Below are 15893 nucleotides of genomic sequence, written 5' to 3' on the forward strand. Positions count from 1 at the left end.
GATTACTTTAAAGCTGCACTTTCACAGATTGAACCTTTTAACAACTTTTTTATTTTTTGTCTTGAAACGAGCCATTTTTTGCGAAAATCCATGTAAACCAATTATACAAGACGGCTGACAAAAAAATAGATCGCAGATTTATATTTTTAAGTTCAAATTTTAATGATTTATGAATTTTTCTTAAACCGTTTAGCCATTAAACATGAATTTTCGAACGGAAATTTGCGATCTGATCTTTTGTCAGCAATCTTTTTATCATGGGTTTTCAGATATTTACGCAAAAATTTGCTCTTTCCAAGACAAAAAATAAAAAAGTTGTAAAAGTGGTATATCTGTGAGAGTGCAGCTTTAATGCCATTCCTCAATGAGGACAACAGTTGAAGCCCAGATATATATGTATTCTGTTTTTCCCAAGCTAATACCCCGGTACAAACAAATTGTACCGTTTAAATAAACATACGTTACTTTGGAAACAACAGATTCATTCATCCACTACATTAAATTCAATAGCTTGAATTTCACATTTTTATTTGTACCGCCATGGGAAAACCCAGCTACTTGAACTCCAGGTTACATGTATTACATTCTTACAAAATTATAGCCTAATGAAAAAAAAATGTTACCTGAACCAAACCATTTTCCTGCCTAGGGCCTTCTTGTACATTGCTTCATTTGATGAATAGATAAAAAGTCTTCTTTTGTTCTTTTAATCATCCTTTTCTTAGGAGACATGTATTTTCTGTGTACAGATGGATCAAGATGCAAGAGTTATTAAAGTAGATGATGTTTTTTCTCCTTTCTCAGAAATGCCTCCTCATAACTGCTGTACAATCCGGTTTATGATTTTGTTAAGATGTTAATTTCTATTAAAAATGGTTTCATCAGAGACCAACAGAAGTTTATCTTCTTCATTTCATAACAAAGAAACAGTGTCCATTATAACGAAGTATGGTGTCATAGGGGTGACAGTTAAAAAATAGGGGTGACAGTTAAAAAAAATTGTTATCTCGTGGCTTCAAATTTGTAAAAATTTAGCTACTATTTAAAAAAAAAACATTCATAAAGGATTTCTATAATTTTTTTGTACACAATATTTTTTACTCATTTTATGGATCAATTTTAGTCAAAGATGTTTAACATAATGCATTTAAATTAAAAAGAAATTGGCATCAACCTTTATTTGGTCCTTTAATAATAGTCAAATGAGCCGTAAAACTGTATTTATAAAGCCATAGATATTGGGAGAAAAAAAGGCATATCTATTAAGGCAAGGGCTAAAAATGCCCCTTTATATCTCAAGTGTATAAAGAGATCAGTTGCAGTGCTAATGTTTTTCAGTTTTTAACAAAAACTAGCTACATCTGTATTAACATCACTTAAAAGTCAACAAAATAGTCCAATACTTTTTTGTGCTTTTGATTAATTCTGATATCAGACAAGTTATCAAACATCCGTAGGCGTTTTTTCTCATATTATCCCGTATTTCATCTCATATTCTCCCATATGTAGGCAGCCTTCTCCAATTCTCCTGCTTGCTCCTCAAATAACCAATTTTCTTGGCTGCAAGTTATGTAAGCATTGTCAAGTCTCTGTTTCATCTGCATGTTTGCCTTATCTGCTGACTTAATAATACTTTCCTGGAAACCTTTTGCATGTCAAAGGCCAGTTAATCATAAGATGTAATCTAAGTATTAAACAGATATTTTCACGGATGTACATAACATTATGGGCTAAAAGAGATGCAATTTTTGTGTCGTCTTAAAGGTCTAGTTTAAGCCTTCTTTAAGTGACCCCCTCCCCCCCCAAAAAAAACAACAACACAAAACAACCTCTGTTTATTGATCTAAACCTACTTGCCTTCATCCTTCATATCATATCTCTGATCTGAGTATCCTGCTGTGCAGTTTTAGAAATTTAAGTATAGAAATGGACCCTAATGGCACTGAGCCAATAAACAAATACACAGGAAATTGGCCCCTACTGTGACACCAGTGCAATTAGCAGGAGATGCACAGCAGGGGATTATCATGCCAAACATTCCTTAAACTAGGCCTTTAAAAATGATGTCTTCCAAAAATGAGTTTAATTACCTCCCTTCCACTGTAACTGAGTTAGATGTGTAATCATGTTACTAAAATGTCCTCTTGTAAAAAAGTATGGTACTACAAGGTCTGCACAGGTCTTGAAAATTACTTGATTACTTGAACTACTTAATTTTTTTACGGCCAAAACTTCTTTTATAGTTGTTGAATTTAAAAAAGTGTAAATTTTGCTTAATGGCTCTTTAATTTTTGAGGTAGGAATAAAATTTGTAAAAAAGGAGCAAACAAAAGAATAGCACAAAAACGAAATAAAAAAACTTTAACAGAGTATGGTTATGCAGTATTGTATAGTACAGGCTTTACATGTTTAACAATAGCAATTCTCTCTATGTATCAATTGTAACCCCCCCCCCCCCCCTCAGGTCCAGGGAAATAGCAGGGACTTTGACTTGTGATCCAGCCAATCCTGCGAGAACAAACTGAAGCCCAATGCCCACCACACCCTGGGGACATCATTTTCGCTTACAATTTTCAACATTAAAACAAAACCACCGCTTTCCCTCAGCACTGCGAGGCCACCTGGAATGTAAAAACACAGCCCATTTGCCCCGCTATTCCCCCACCCCCACCCCCCAGGTTGGGGGAGGGAGGGTACAACTGACTGGTGCATTATTATCATACTTGGCAGAAAATTCTACCATGTAATTATTGAATGTGAATTTGACATGTCTTTCTGAGTTAAATTATGCATTTAATATGTTCTAAATGGCTTTGCAAGTTTTAATCAAAAGTCCTTGGAAAATGGGGAAAGGGTACTTGAAATATTTTTTCTGAGTAGTTTTATATGAACAACAAATCTGCATAACAATGCAGCTTAATTAAATTATATAACAATGTTAGTAATTATAAATTTCCAATTCTTTGACTATTCATATTTAGTATGGCATTTAATGGTTCAAAGGATGGTTGTAATAATTTGTCATGATAATATTATGCTATATCAATCAAAGCACTGATGGCACTGCCAAAATGGGGCATGAGTAATGCATGGCTAGAAGTGTTCATTGAAGCATTTCTATCTTAGGTCCACTTAAAGCAATGAATCAAGTACAAAATTGATGCACAAGCCCCTGCTTGCTAGAAGTTACATAGATGTATGGATACCATTAAAGAATGAATGTTATTTCTTGATAGATATATAGATTAAAATACATGTCTACATAAATTCATTACTTTCTATTTCAGGAACTGCCTTGTGAGCCAGTATTACCTTTCCATTCACTGCCAGGTAACATCTGAACTTGGTGTCATGAAATACAGGTGTTTACAGCCTATAAGTGACCTTTATCCTGCCTCTGTGTCAACGGCAGGTGTTAACAATCAACTGGTGACTTTTATATATAAACACACGGTGACTTGTTTCTGTAGTAAACTGCTGGTGTTAACAATCTACAGCTGACTTTTATATACACATACTGTGACATGTTCCTGTAGTAAACTGCAGGTGTTAACAATCAACAGGTGACTTTTATCTGCACATACCGTGTCATGTCCTGTAGTAAACTGCAGGTGTTAACAATCAACAGGTGGCTTTTATCTACACACGCTGTGACGTGTTCCGGTATAAAACTGCATGTGTTTTAAATCTACATGTGATTTTTCTACCCATCTATGGGATCACCTGTTTCCATGTAAACTGCAGGAGTTTAAAAAGTGCTGATCTACAGACTTTATTCTTAGTTTGTGATGGATTTAACAGATTCTATTTCTGCAGGTGTTTTAGTATGCGAGCGCCACAACCTGCAAACACCTATTACTGATTTTAAGCATTTACCAGCCCAAATTTGGCCCAAAGTCTCAAAACATCTTAAATGTAACATGCCTTAATATCTTATTTCATTTAAGCAATTAACTTTTTTAACCTTGATTTAAAAAAGTAGAAATATTTGTTTGTGATTATTATAAAAATAAAAGCTTGAACCTGTTATAAGAGACTAGAGATGTTTTGAGAAATTTGGGCCAGAAGTTACTTGCATTTTGTTGTTTTTTGATTGTCAAAAAGTGTGACATGCTTTTTTAATAATCAGGGTTCTATTATTATTTTTACCACATTTTACCACATTTCTATTCATTGTACTTTCCATGGATTATTATTAAAGTGTTTGTAATTATTATACATGAAGGAAAGGTCAGATAATGATTTATATATGAAGATAATGAATTTTGTATGAATATTAATATGAATAGATAAGTTTTATGTATGAAAATAATAATGAATAGATAATGATTTGTGTATGAAGATAATAATGAAAATATAATGATTTATGTATGAAGATAGATACAAATGTATGACTAAATAATGATTTGTGTATCAAAATAATAATGAATAGATAATGATTTGTGTATGAAGATAATAATGAATAGATAATGATTTGTGTTTGAAGACAGATATAACTAAATAATGATTTATGTTTAGAGATGATGATGAATATAGGATGATTTTTGTATAAAGATAAATATCAATGTTATGTACATGTTTTATGAAAAAAAATAGTGTTTAATGATTGAGTGTACCTTTATTCATGCATTTATGTTTATTTTTTTCTAACTGACCCAGAAAAAGTTGGCAGCACAATCTGTGTTTGGTATAATATGGTTTCTTTTACCGGGTAGTTGTTTTTGTTCTTCATCAAGTATTAAAATACATCCAATACATGATTTTACATTAGCAGATAATAATAATAGTGTACTATAACTTCTAAAAGATGTATTTTGGTTATCGAATATTCGATCGAAAGAATTACCGAATATTCGAATATCAATTTTGCCATTCGTTTGCATCCCTAATTAAAATACATCCAATAGATGATTAAAGCTTCGTTGTTGCAAACGTTCATCATTGGATTTTGCTAGTTATCGATACTCATGTATCATTCCTATAGTCAGGCCATGATTTATACTTTATCAACCGTAGTTTTTCTGTAAAATTTTGCTATTCAATTAAAGAGACTTCATGCATGTAAATTTTCTATAATAAAAGAATATTCAACAGTGCACAAAGTCAAGGCCTAATTAAAATCAAATTGTAAGTAAGTAATTTTATTTTTTCATATGTTATTTCTATGTTATATTTCTCCCACTTGTTAATGTATCTGATGTGCAGGTAATCACTTCATTCCATCACGCCATAATGGTATCAGTTTATTTTGTATGGCTGGTGACCCCATATAATTTTGTTACCATTTAAAGCTGCACTCTCACAGATTGTTAATTTTAACACTTTTAAAATAATAAGTCTCAGAAGTGGCTTATTTTGGCATCAATACCTTCAATTTAATCCTATTAGATAATTCACAATAGAATAGGTTCCAATTGTTGAATAAATTGCCAAAAATTTCATTTTTCTTAAAGCATTAGTAACACTTTAATCAAAGGGACATTAATTTTCAAACAAAAATATGATAAACAGCGATGTTATCTTTTGTCAGCAGACTTATGTCACTGGATTACAGACATTTTCGCAAAAATTGGCTCATTAAAAGTAAAAAAAATAAAACAGTCAGGGTTCGAATTTAACTTTGAGGAGCACTCGCAAAATTTTGCGAGTGCTTTTTGAGGCAACTCGCAAAATGAAAAATCAACTTGCAATTTTATTATTTGCTTTATTCCCTAAAAATATTGTCTAATTAAAGTAGAAATTTACACCTAAGAGTAAGACATATTATGAATATTAAAAAGTATCAATCTTGAGTGACTCGACTACTAGAACTTGTTAATGGCTTATTCTTTTTGGGGGGTAAGGAAAGACTCATCAAATGCTGGCCGCTTTTTTTATAACAAAGCTGTCAAATAACACGCTACAGATTTCATTAAGGCTATAAGTATAAAAAAACAATAACATTATAAATTAAAAATAAATAAAAGCAACAGTAACTGTAGGGTGGATGCTTTGGACCATGAAATAAATCAATCAACGAAGTCTATTCACTTTTGACAGTTGAGCGGAAATATATTCAAAGGTTGATGGGGTTTACATATAGTGCGCGAAAGCGCTAAATTTAGCCAATGATTGAGCTAGGTGATTACGTCATTTGTATTCATTTTGTATTATGCACGCCTCGGAGCATCCCGAAAAGATTCGAGATAAAACTCAGCCTTTTCTGTATTTGTTCTATTTTTGAAAACCTACAAGAGCGTGACTCCGTACTGTCTTCTTTATACTGGTAGTGTAAACATGCCACTTATAGGCTGTTTACATTCGACCATGTAGCGGAGTTAAGTTCAAGTTTATTCTACTTTCCTTTTAACATTTTGTGGTCTAGAAAAAGCCACTCGCAGAATTTTGCGAGTTTGGATAAAAGTCACTCGCAATATGAAAATGTCGCTTGCATTTTGCAAGTATGCGTGTCTAAATTCGAACCCTGACAGTTGTCAAAACAATTTATATGTGAGAATGCAGCTTTAAAGGGGCATTATATGCTGATCACTAATATATAAATATAAGTGACCATAAAAGCATTTTAAAAGTTATTGCAGGTTGTAATTTTGTTATCTATTTCAATTTAACATGATTTTTCAATATTTAAAGGACATAAAAGGTGTTTTGTATTATTTATTTTGGTAAAATTCCTTTTTTTTTCTCTTTTCAAAAGATACCAAAATACATGGGTACACCAGGCAGCTAAATTTCACATTTTTGTTAATTTGACACCTTAAATGCATCTTTATTTTGTTACATTTTTGTAGCTTTCAGACTTAGAGGTACATGTATAATGTTCAAGTCAGTTCAACGTATAGTCAAATTTCTTAAAATCAAAATGATATGGGGGGTTTTCTGTTTTGTCTAAATTTGAAGACAAAACTTCATTATGTTTTGTTATAAATTGTTGTACGGTATTTAGATTTGAATATTAAATTATTCATTTCAAAAAGCAACACAATTACTTGTTGTTCCAATGTTTGGTACATGATATGTTTTTACTGCTTGTTGCTTGCTGTTTAATCGGAAATGAATTCACTATTTTTTTAAGTTTTCCGAAGGCATTATTAAATATAATTCTTATCCTTGTCTCAGATATGCCTCAGGGATTCCATTCAGTATATTGGTCAGTTATTTTTACCATCCAATCAAAACGCTCCGATTCTACTTTCAAATTTATGTTTGTAACCTCTGATTTGGAAAAAAATCTGATTTGAAAATAAACTTATTTGCTGATTTTCAGACCATCTAAACCATCTGGCGTCTAGCCCCTTTAAGAAGTGTGCCAGATTTATAATCATAAAACTTGTAGAACAAATAGGGAAAACTACATACATATAATAATCATGTAAAAGATGAAACAACCTCAGGGAGGTTTCTCTTTAAAGAAGCTTTTTTTTACAAACATGATGAATGTAAAGTGTGTAATTATTTCATGGCAAACAAATGCCATTTTTAAGAGGGCAACTGTTGTAATTTATTAAAAAATAACATTTTAAGGTAATTGATGAATGTTATTGTATTTAGAAGATTCAAATGAATTAGAAATGGAAATGGGGTTTTGTTTTTTTACAAGTAAATTACCCCATTTGTTAATTACTCTATCTGCTTACTTTTGTCTTTCTGGTTGTAATTCTTTTTTATATGATAAATGTGAAGTGTGTTGTTTCATGGCGTATGAATGTCATTTCTAAGAATTTATTAGAAATAACAGTCTATGGTAATTGATAAATGCGCTGACATTTAGTATATTCAAAATGAAAATGGTCTGCAGGTTAATGTAAAGTGTGTTGTTCAATGGCAAATGAATAGCATTTTTAAGACAGCAAAACTGTTGTTGCACTTTATTAGAAATAACAATGTAAGGTAATTGATAAACATTCTAATAACTAGTGGAGTCAAAAAATGACCTACAAGTAAAAATACACAAAACTTTTTAAATTATTTTATCTGGTTATTTTGTGTTCTTGGTCATTACTTTTGATAGGTTTACTATTGGTTTCTATTTGACCGTATTTTTTGTTAAAGGGACTACATACCAGTTGATACCAGTGCAGGAAAAAAAGAAAATTGTCAAAAACTTACATCAATTTGATATGGTTGTGTCTTACTTACTGATGTATCACATCACTTATGACTCATGTATCTTTCGCAGTTTTTGCATAATTACAAGTAATTTGAAGATAGTATCAATATATTTATTTGTACTAATCACATGACATTCACATGGTAAATAAACTGGGAAACCATTACGCGCTATTTTGAAAGGAGTAAACTCAGCCGATACAGCGACTAAATATTCTTTTGGTCATTTAAAATGATGTATTTTTGGCATCTTATTAGCTCGAATTGACAATTCTAGGATTGTTTTAAGGAAATACTGTATCATACATGCCATATTTCTGAGAGGCTTCCCAGGGGATTTTGGTCTGAATTCCAGGGGATTTTAATATTACACCAGGGGATTTTTACGCGACGAAAATTTACGCAATATCTGCATTTATAATATAAGAATAAATACAGAAATACACTCAAATACAATAATTTTTGGACTTAGTCATCATGGACCTTCATGGAATTTCACACTCATAATATTATTGAAGTTTTCCATTGTCAACCTAAAGCAAGTTTCGATTTTTTTTTGTTTTTTTTTTAAATTCCAGGGGATATGAATCCCCCGGCGGGGGACCAGGGGATGGGTCGAAATTCCGGGGGATTTTTTCCCCCGCCGGGGGATATGGCATGTATGCTGTATTTGCCCATTTTGGACCCATCTGGTGTCTAGTCCCTTTAATTGCTGTGTCCTTATTCTGAACATATTGTTATGGAAATTTGCTTTTCTTTTATTGCTTATTTTATGATTTATTCCATGTACATAATTATTTTCTTTCATGAATAAAAAAGGGATAATCAATAGTTGTTTGTACAGTTTTAGTATTTTAACCAGTTTTATCAAGTTTATCAGTTCATAACTTGAACCAGTTTCATCAAATTAATAATAGCTCAAAAGTGAAAAAAACACATTTTATATGTATATATAACCAAAGTTATACACCATGACTAACAACAATATGATACCTGGAGCAAGGGATATATATATAGAGAGAGGATAATTGTTTGTTTCAGTGTAAAACATATATTTCACCGAGTGAGCACCAAAAGCTATATTTCACGAGTAGATTGCAATTTTACACTGAAACAAGCAATTCTTTGTAACCAGGATTTAACATAGCTTCAAACTCATACTGAAACTGAATAACTTTAGTTATTGTTGACATATCTTGTCCAAACTTTCTATAAAGCAAGAGGTTAACGAAACCTTTCATGGTTTCCTGGATTGACTTATCTTGACCAAACTTATAACTATATAAGAAGAGATAAAGGATACCTTAATTGGATTGCATTTTGGGCCCCTAAGGTTGAAGGTCACTGTTACAAAATATAAAAAAAATGTTTAATAACTGAATAAGTTCGGATTGACATATCTTGTCCAAACTTTCTCTAAAGCAAGAGGTCAACGAAACCTTTCATGTGATTGCACTTGGGTCCCCCTAGAATCAAGGTCAAGGACACTGTTACTAAAAATAAAAAATAAAAATAGGGGTTAGTACTGAATAACTTTAGTAAGGGTTGTCATAACTTGACTAAACCTGATATTTAGGAAAAGATTATGGAGACCTTTCATGGGATCAAGGTCAATTTTACTGTTCCTAAAAATAGTTCGTACTGAATAACTTTAGTAAGGATTGAAATATCTTGACCAAACTTCATATTTATGGATATCTGTCAATGCGATTGCATTTGGGGCCCCTGTGGTCAATGTCAAGGTTACTGAAACTAGAAATAGAAAGAAAAACCGAATAACTCTAGTTAGGTTTGACCTATCTTGACTAAACTTCGTATTGATGTAGAGTCCATTAGTAGTGTAACCTTGACCTTGAGCCCATTAGAAGCTTGACATTAAGCCCAGTAGCAGTGTGACCTTGAGCCCAGAAGAAATCTTACATTGACAGTTAGCCCTTGTAGTAGTGTGACCTTTATATTGAGCCTAGTAGAAGTGTGACCTTTACCTTAAGTCCAGTATTAGATTAAATTTTAGCCCAGTAGTACCTTGACCTTGATCCAATAAGTAATATGACCTTTACCTTTAGTTCAGTAGTAGTATGACTTTTACCTTGAACCAAGAAGTAGTACGACCTTGACCTTGAGACCTGTAGTTATGTGACATTCACATTGAGCCTGTCTGGTTCAAAGTCGAATATGCACGTAGAACGTGTGAATAAATATAGCATACATGTACTTCGAAATGTGTAGGAAATGATAAGCAAATATCAATCGCTTGACTGTTTATATACAACTGACAAGGTTTCCACATATTTTCTGCGTATTTATGGAGTAGAAGACGTGACTACAGTTTCATTTAAACTATTCAACTGGAGTGCATGTAGAATAAATTGAGCGAACATGAAAAGCAAGTCTAAAACCCGTTTTCATTGACTTGGTACTGTGACCTCTGGCTAGTCATTGGTTCTGCACGTCGCCTTCGGATCACTGTTGCCTAAGTGTTTTTAATGTACTAATCGAACTTTTTATGTCGACATCGGAGTATGCACCATTCAACCACAATGCATCTTTCTAGTCTTTTATATCGGGGGAGGACACCTTAATCGGTTTCGAAGGAGTGGTGCACCTCTGTAGGTTTGCCCCTTCAAAGCCAAATCATGGAACCGCCCCATGTGGACATAATGAAAACGTACTTTTAGTAGTTCTGCAGAGTCAGCAGAGTCGTATCTTCATAGAGGCAACTTTCTTGCATCTAGAAATGTAAAGCAGAAAAAAATGCTCATGTGTTTATCAATACAGCTCATCATACATGAAGTTTGTTTACACTACGAGTTTATCTACTTTGGAATCTCCATGATCAAAGACAGTTTTGTTGCAATTGATCAACTGGCGGCAAAATGTCCGATGTTTCGCGTGCAGAATCGGGGATGTCCCACGCATAAAGCCGAATAAGAACAAAGTTCAGTCAAGCCTCAGTTGAGGCAGAAATGAAGCAGTTTCTGGCCAAGATTTCATCTGGGTTTTGCACACAAATGCATCGGTAGATTAATCAAGTTTCATGCACTTTATGAATTATCGTCGACTTGTCAGGATATGTCTTATAGGCGCCCTCGCAGTCTCATTTCTATACATCATATGAGGACATTAATTATTTACAAAAAAGCATGCCAAAAACCAAATGTCATGTTTCTTGTCAGGATTTCTTCCGGGTTTTTAAACACAAGGACTTGAAGGTTTGAATTAGTAGCAACTTTATTTTTGGTCAATTTTAAGATTGATTAGTAAGATACTCATTTAACGTTTTTAGAACATGTTCTAATGTTTTCTTTTAACATCATTAAAAGCATTATATATGTTGCTTTAAAACTGGAAAAACAACTAGACAAAATTTTAGTCTCTTCAATGGCCCTCGTGTAAGATAGGTTCATTTGTAAACCGAGCGTTAGGTGTTTTGCGGAATAGAGATGTACCGAGGGTTGGGATGGACCTATCTAAGCGGGCGGCTATGGTAGATGCGTTTTTTTCCCACCTCAATATATTTTAATTCGTTTGTTTACCTACGGGTACTTTTTTATCTTTGCCCGTGGGCAAGATAAGGATTATTAGCATGGCTAACTATTTCGATCTACTTATCTATATCGGGTGGGAGATTTTTTTTACTGCTAGTGAATTACCTAGCGTCGGGCTAAACAAACATATACGTAACGTGAACCAGTCGGAATGGCCGGGTAATAAACAAAACAACATTGAAATTTGAATTGATTGATTGCGTATGAAAACTACATATTCTTGCATATGTACGGCTCTCGTTGGATCGGGTCATTACCGGAACTTTACCCTGTTCCTTGATCCTGTATAAATAGTGGATTTAGGAGGCGACGCACCTTGTGTCCCCGTTTACAAAAAAAAAATGTTTCAGTGAACTTTTTTATGTCGATATCGGAGAATGCACCATTTCACCAGAATGCACCATTGCAGAATAAACCACGGCCATTTTATCTGGGCCTTACCTCGATATTGGAGTCGGAGCGCACGTATAAAATTTCGCCCCTTCAAAGCCAAATCCTGAAACCGCACCCTGTGGACATCATGAAAACGTACTTTTAGTAGTTCTGCGGAGTCAGCTGAGTCGTATCTCAATAAAGGCAACTTTCTTGCATCAAGAAATGAAGAAGATGAAGACTTTATTATGCAAACAAATCTGACGAGATCCATAGCATTGCAAAATTAACAACAATGTATAATAATATACTGGTACAGCAGGATGTCATCTGGCATAGTGTGTTTACATAATTTATTCAAATAGCAATATGAAACTTATAATCTTGAAGGAAAAATATCATGTCGGGAGAGACAACATGTATTCGATTCAATTCATATAGTTCAAAGCACGTCAGTCATATATTAAATGGCGTCTTATTTCAAAAGCAAAATCCTGGATCCGCCTAATGTGGACATAATTAAAACGTACTTTTAGTAGTTCTGCAGAGTCAGCAGAGCCGTAGAGGCAACTTTCTTGCATCTAGAAATGTAAAGTAGTAAAAAAGCTAAATCGATCATGTGTTTATCAATACAGCTCATCGTAGTTTGTTTACACTACGAGTATATCTAATTTGGAATCTCCATGATCAAAGACAGTTTTGTTGCAATTGATCAACTGGCTGCAAAATGTCCGATGTTTCGCGTGCAGAATCGGGCATGTTCCACGCATAAAGCCAAATAAGAACAAAGTTCAGTCAAGCCTCAGTTGGGGCAGAAACGAAGCAGTTTCTGGCCAAGATTTCATCTGGGTTTTGGACACAAATGCATCGGTAGATTAATCAAGTTATTAATCTCCATAACTAGACAAAACTTCAGACTTTTCCATTGCCCTCGTGCAGATTAATCAAGTTTCGTGCACTTTTGAATTATCGTCGACTTGTCAGGATATGTCTTAAAGACGCCCTTGCAGTCTCATTTCTATACATCATATGAGGACATTAATTATTTACAAAGAGCATGCCCAAAACCAAATGTCTGCGTTATTTTCGTATTTAGAAACAATATCATAATTAAACGCACATGTAGCACATTCGTCCCCACAGCCACATGTCGTTATTAAAGCACACACACTCACACACTCAAACGTTTCTCCATTTTATTTTACCAATATACAGGGGGATGAATGATGCTGACTGTCCAGCTTGGAAGTCAAACCCAGATTCTCTAAAAACTACGGGCAGGTGGCTCGAAGCACAGTATTTTAGCTTACGTCATATTCACGTGAGCTCAACTAGCTAGCTTCGCAGCACAGGTTTGTCCCTAATATGTGATCACGTGAATATGCAAGACCGCATTTAAATACAGTTTCTTGTCAGGATTTCTTCCGTTATTTAACACAGGGTCTTGAAGGTTTTAATTAGTAGCGACTTTATTTTCGGTCAACCTTAAAATTGATTTGTAAGATACCCATTGAATGCTTTCGGAACATGTTCTAATGTTTTCTTTTAACATAATATATAGCATTATATATGTTGCCTTCAAACTTAAAAAAACTTCAGTCTCTTCCATAGCCCTCGTGTAAGGTAGGATGATTGTAAACCGAGCGTTAGGTGTTTTGCGGAGACGAGGTTTACAGAGGGTTGGGATGAAACTATCTTAGCGGGCAGCCATGGTAGATGCTTTTTCTCCCACCTCACTTCTAACAAAATATATTAAAAATATATTTTATTTATTATTTTACATACGGAATATTTTGTGTCTTTGCCATGGGTATGATTAGGATTTCCAGCATGGCCAACTATTTGGATCTGCTTATCTTAGGTGGGAGGAATAATCTTTAACGCTAGTGAATTACCTACCGCCGGTGTAAACACCCAATACGCAACGTGTACCTGTCGGAATGGGTTATAAACAAAACACATGGAATTGATTGATTACGTATGAACTACAGATTTCGCTGTTTAAAATCAAAAGCTATTTAATAATATATCATGTGGGTAATACTTGGTCAACAACTGGCTGCCTGGCACTCTTTAACATAAATTGTTGAAGAATATTGCATGGGGTAATGCTTGTTCAACAACTTGCCGCTTGGCACTCTGTAACATAAATTGTTGAAGAATATTGCATGGGGTAATGCTTGTTCAACAACTTGCCGCTTGGCACTCTGTAACATAAATTGTTGAAGAATATTGCATGGGATAATGCTTGTTCAACAACTTGTCGCTTGGCACTCTGTAACATAATTTGTTGAAGAATATTGCATGGGGTAATGCTTGTTCAACAACTTGTCGCTTGGCACTCTTTAACATAAATTGTTGAAGAATATTGCATGGGGTAATGCTTGTTCAACAACTTGTCGCTTGGCACTCTGTAACATAATTTGTTGAAGAATATTGCATGGGGTAATGCTTGTTCAACAACTTGTCACTTGGTACTCTGTAACATAAATTGTTGAAGAATATTGCATGGGGTAATGCTTGTTCAACAACTTGTCGCTTGGCACTCTGTAACATAAATTGTTGAAGAATATTGCATGGGGTAATGCTTGTTCAACAACTTGTCACTTGGCACTCTGTAACATAAATTGTTGAAGAAAACTGCATTGAGTATTGTTGGACTACAACTTGTCGCTTGGCACTCTGTAACATAATTTGTTGAAAAAAACTGCATTGTGTATTGTTGGACTACAACTAGTCTCTTGGCACTCTGTAACATCATGTGTACAATTATATAGCATGAGGGAAATGCTTTGAAAACATCTTGACGCTTGGAATTTTATAATCATATATTGTTGAAGAATATAGCATGGGGTAAATGCTTGGTAAAGAACTTACCGCTTGGTACTTATGTATCATGTTATTAACCTCAGTATTGGGGGTAAGTGTTACTTTGAAAACATTGCATATTGGCCTTGCAGACACTCACAACAAGAACATGTGTGATGCAGCCATTTCACTGCATAGTGCTTCAGTTTTCTTAATCCGCGTGGTACACCAAGTTCCGTGACGCTCTAGAACTTAAACGTTTGTCGAATATTTATCAATATTTTGCCACAAAAAGCATACATGTATGAAGCACAAGGGCGGCGAGCGTTGCTGTGCCACACGCATGACCCCCACCCCCACAAAAAATAAATAAATTGGTATATAGTATAATATAATAATAATGATAATAATAATAATAATAATAATAATAATAATAATAATAATAATAATAATAATTAATGATAAAAATAAATATAAATAACTATTCCAAGGCGTATTAATAATGATTAGGGAACTGTAAATAGTAATAACTAACACGAATTATAGGGGCGTGGTCATAGGGTTATGGCATAACAATGCTACCTGCCCCTGTTGTATGTATATGAGCATAACACCTCAGATAATTTTGACAATCGTCCAAATTCAGACAGTGTGGAGCTATGGCTCTTGTGGTGGCTTTTGTGGTGACAAAACGTAACACTCGGCCAACTCCGGCAAGCTTCGGGGTAGACGAAAATATGTTGAATAATGTCCGAGGTGCTCCGATTATTGTGACGGGTGTTATAAGTGTGTTTCTTAAACATTAGGTTTCGCAACAACAACAGCAACAACAACAACAACAACAACTTCGCTTTTGCGTTTTTCAGACGTGACTTTGCATTTCAATATTTATTAGTAATTGTAAAGTGCAGTTTTATAAAGACAATTCTATTTGGCGGAACAGTTTAATCACAGTTACCAGACGCTTAGTAAATCTCGGACAATGTTAGAACTACATATAGTGATTGATAAGTGGCGAATGTGCGTAGTCTCTGCGAAGAAACAAAGTTAAGAAATAGC

General features: G+C 34.1%; 1 protein-coding gene across 1 annotated transcript in view; it reads left to right on the top strand.

Moving 5' to 3' along the window:
* Positions 1–8935, top strand: part of LOC128208036 (proteasome activator complex subunit 4A-like) — a 75257-nt gene extending 66322 nt beyond the window's left edge. The window contains exon 47 of the mRNA XM_052911330.1: positions 3288–8935. The gene's annotated coding sequence lies outside the window, so the exon portion shown is untranslated. The remainder of the gene's footprint in view (positions 1–3287) is intronic.
* Positions 8936–15893: the final 6958 nt, after the last annotated feature.

The sequence above is a fragment of the Mya arenaria genome, chromosome 11 (genome assembly GCF_026914265.1).
Source record: "Mya arenaria isolate MELC-2E11 chromosome 11, ASM2691426v1".
Taxonomy (NCBI): domain Eukaryota; kingdom Metazoa; phylum Mollusca; class Bivalvia; order Myida; family Myidae; genus Mya; species Mya arenaria.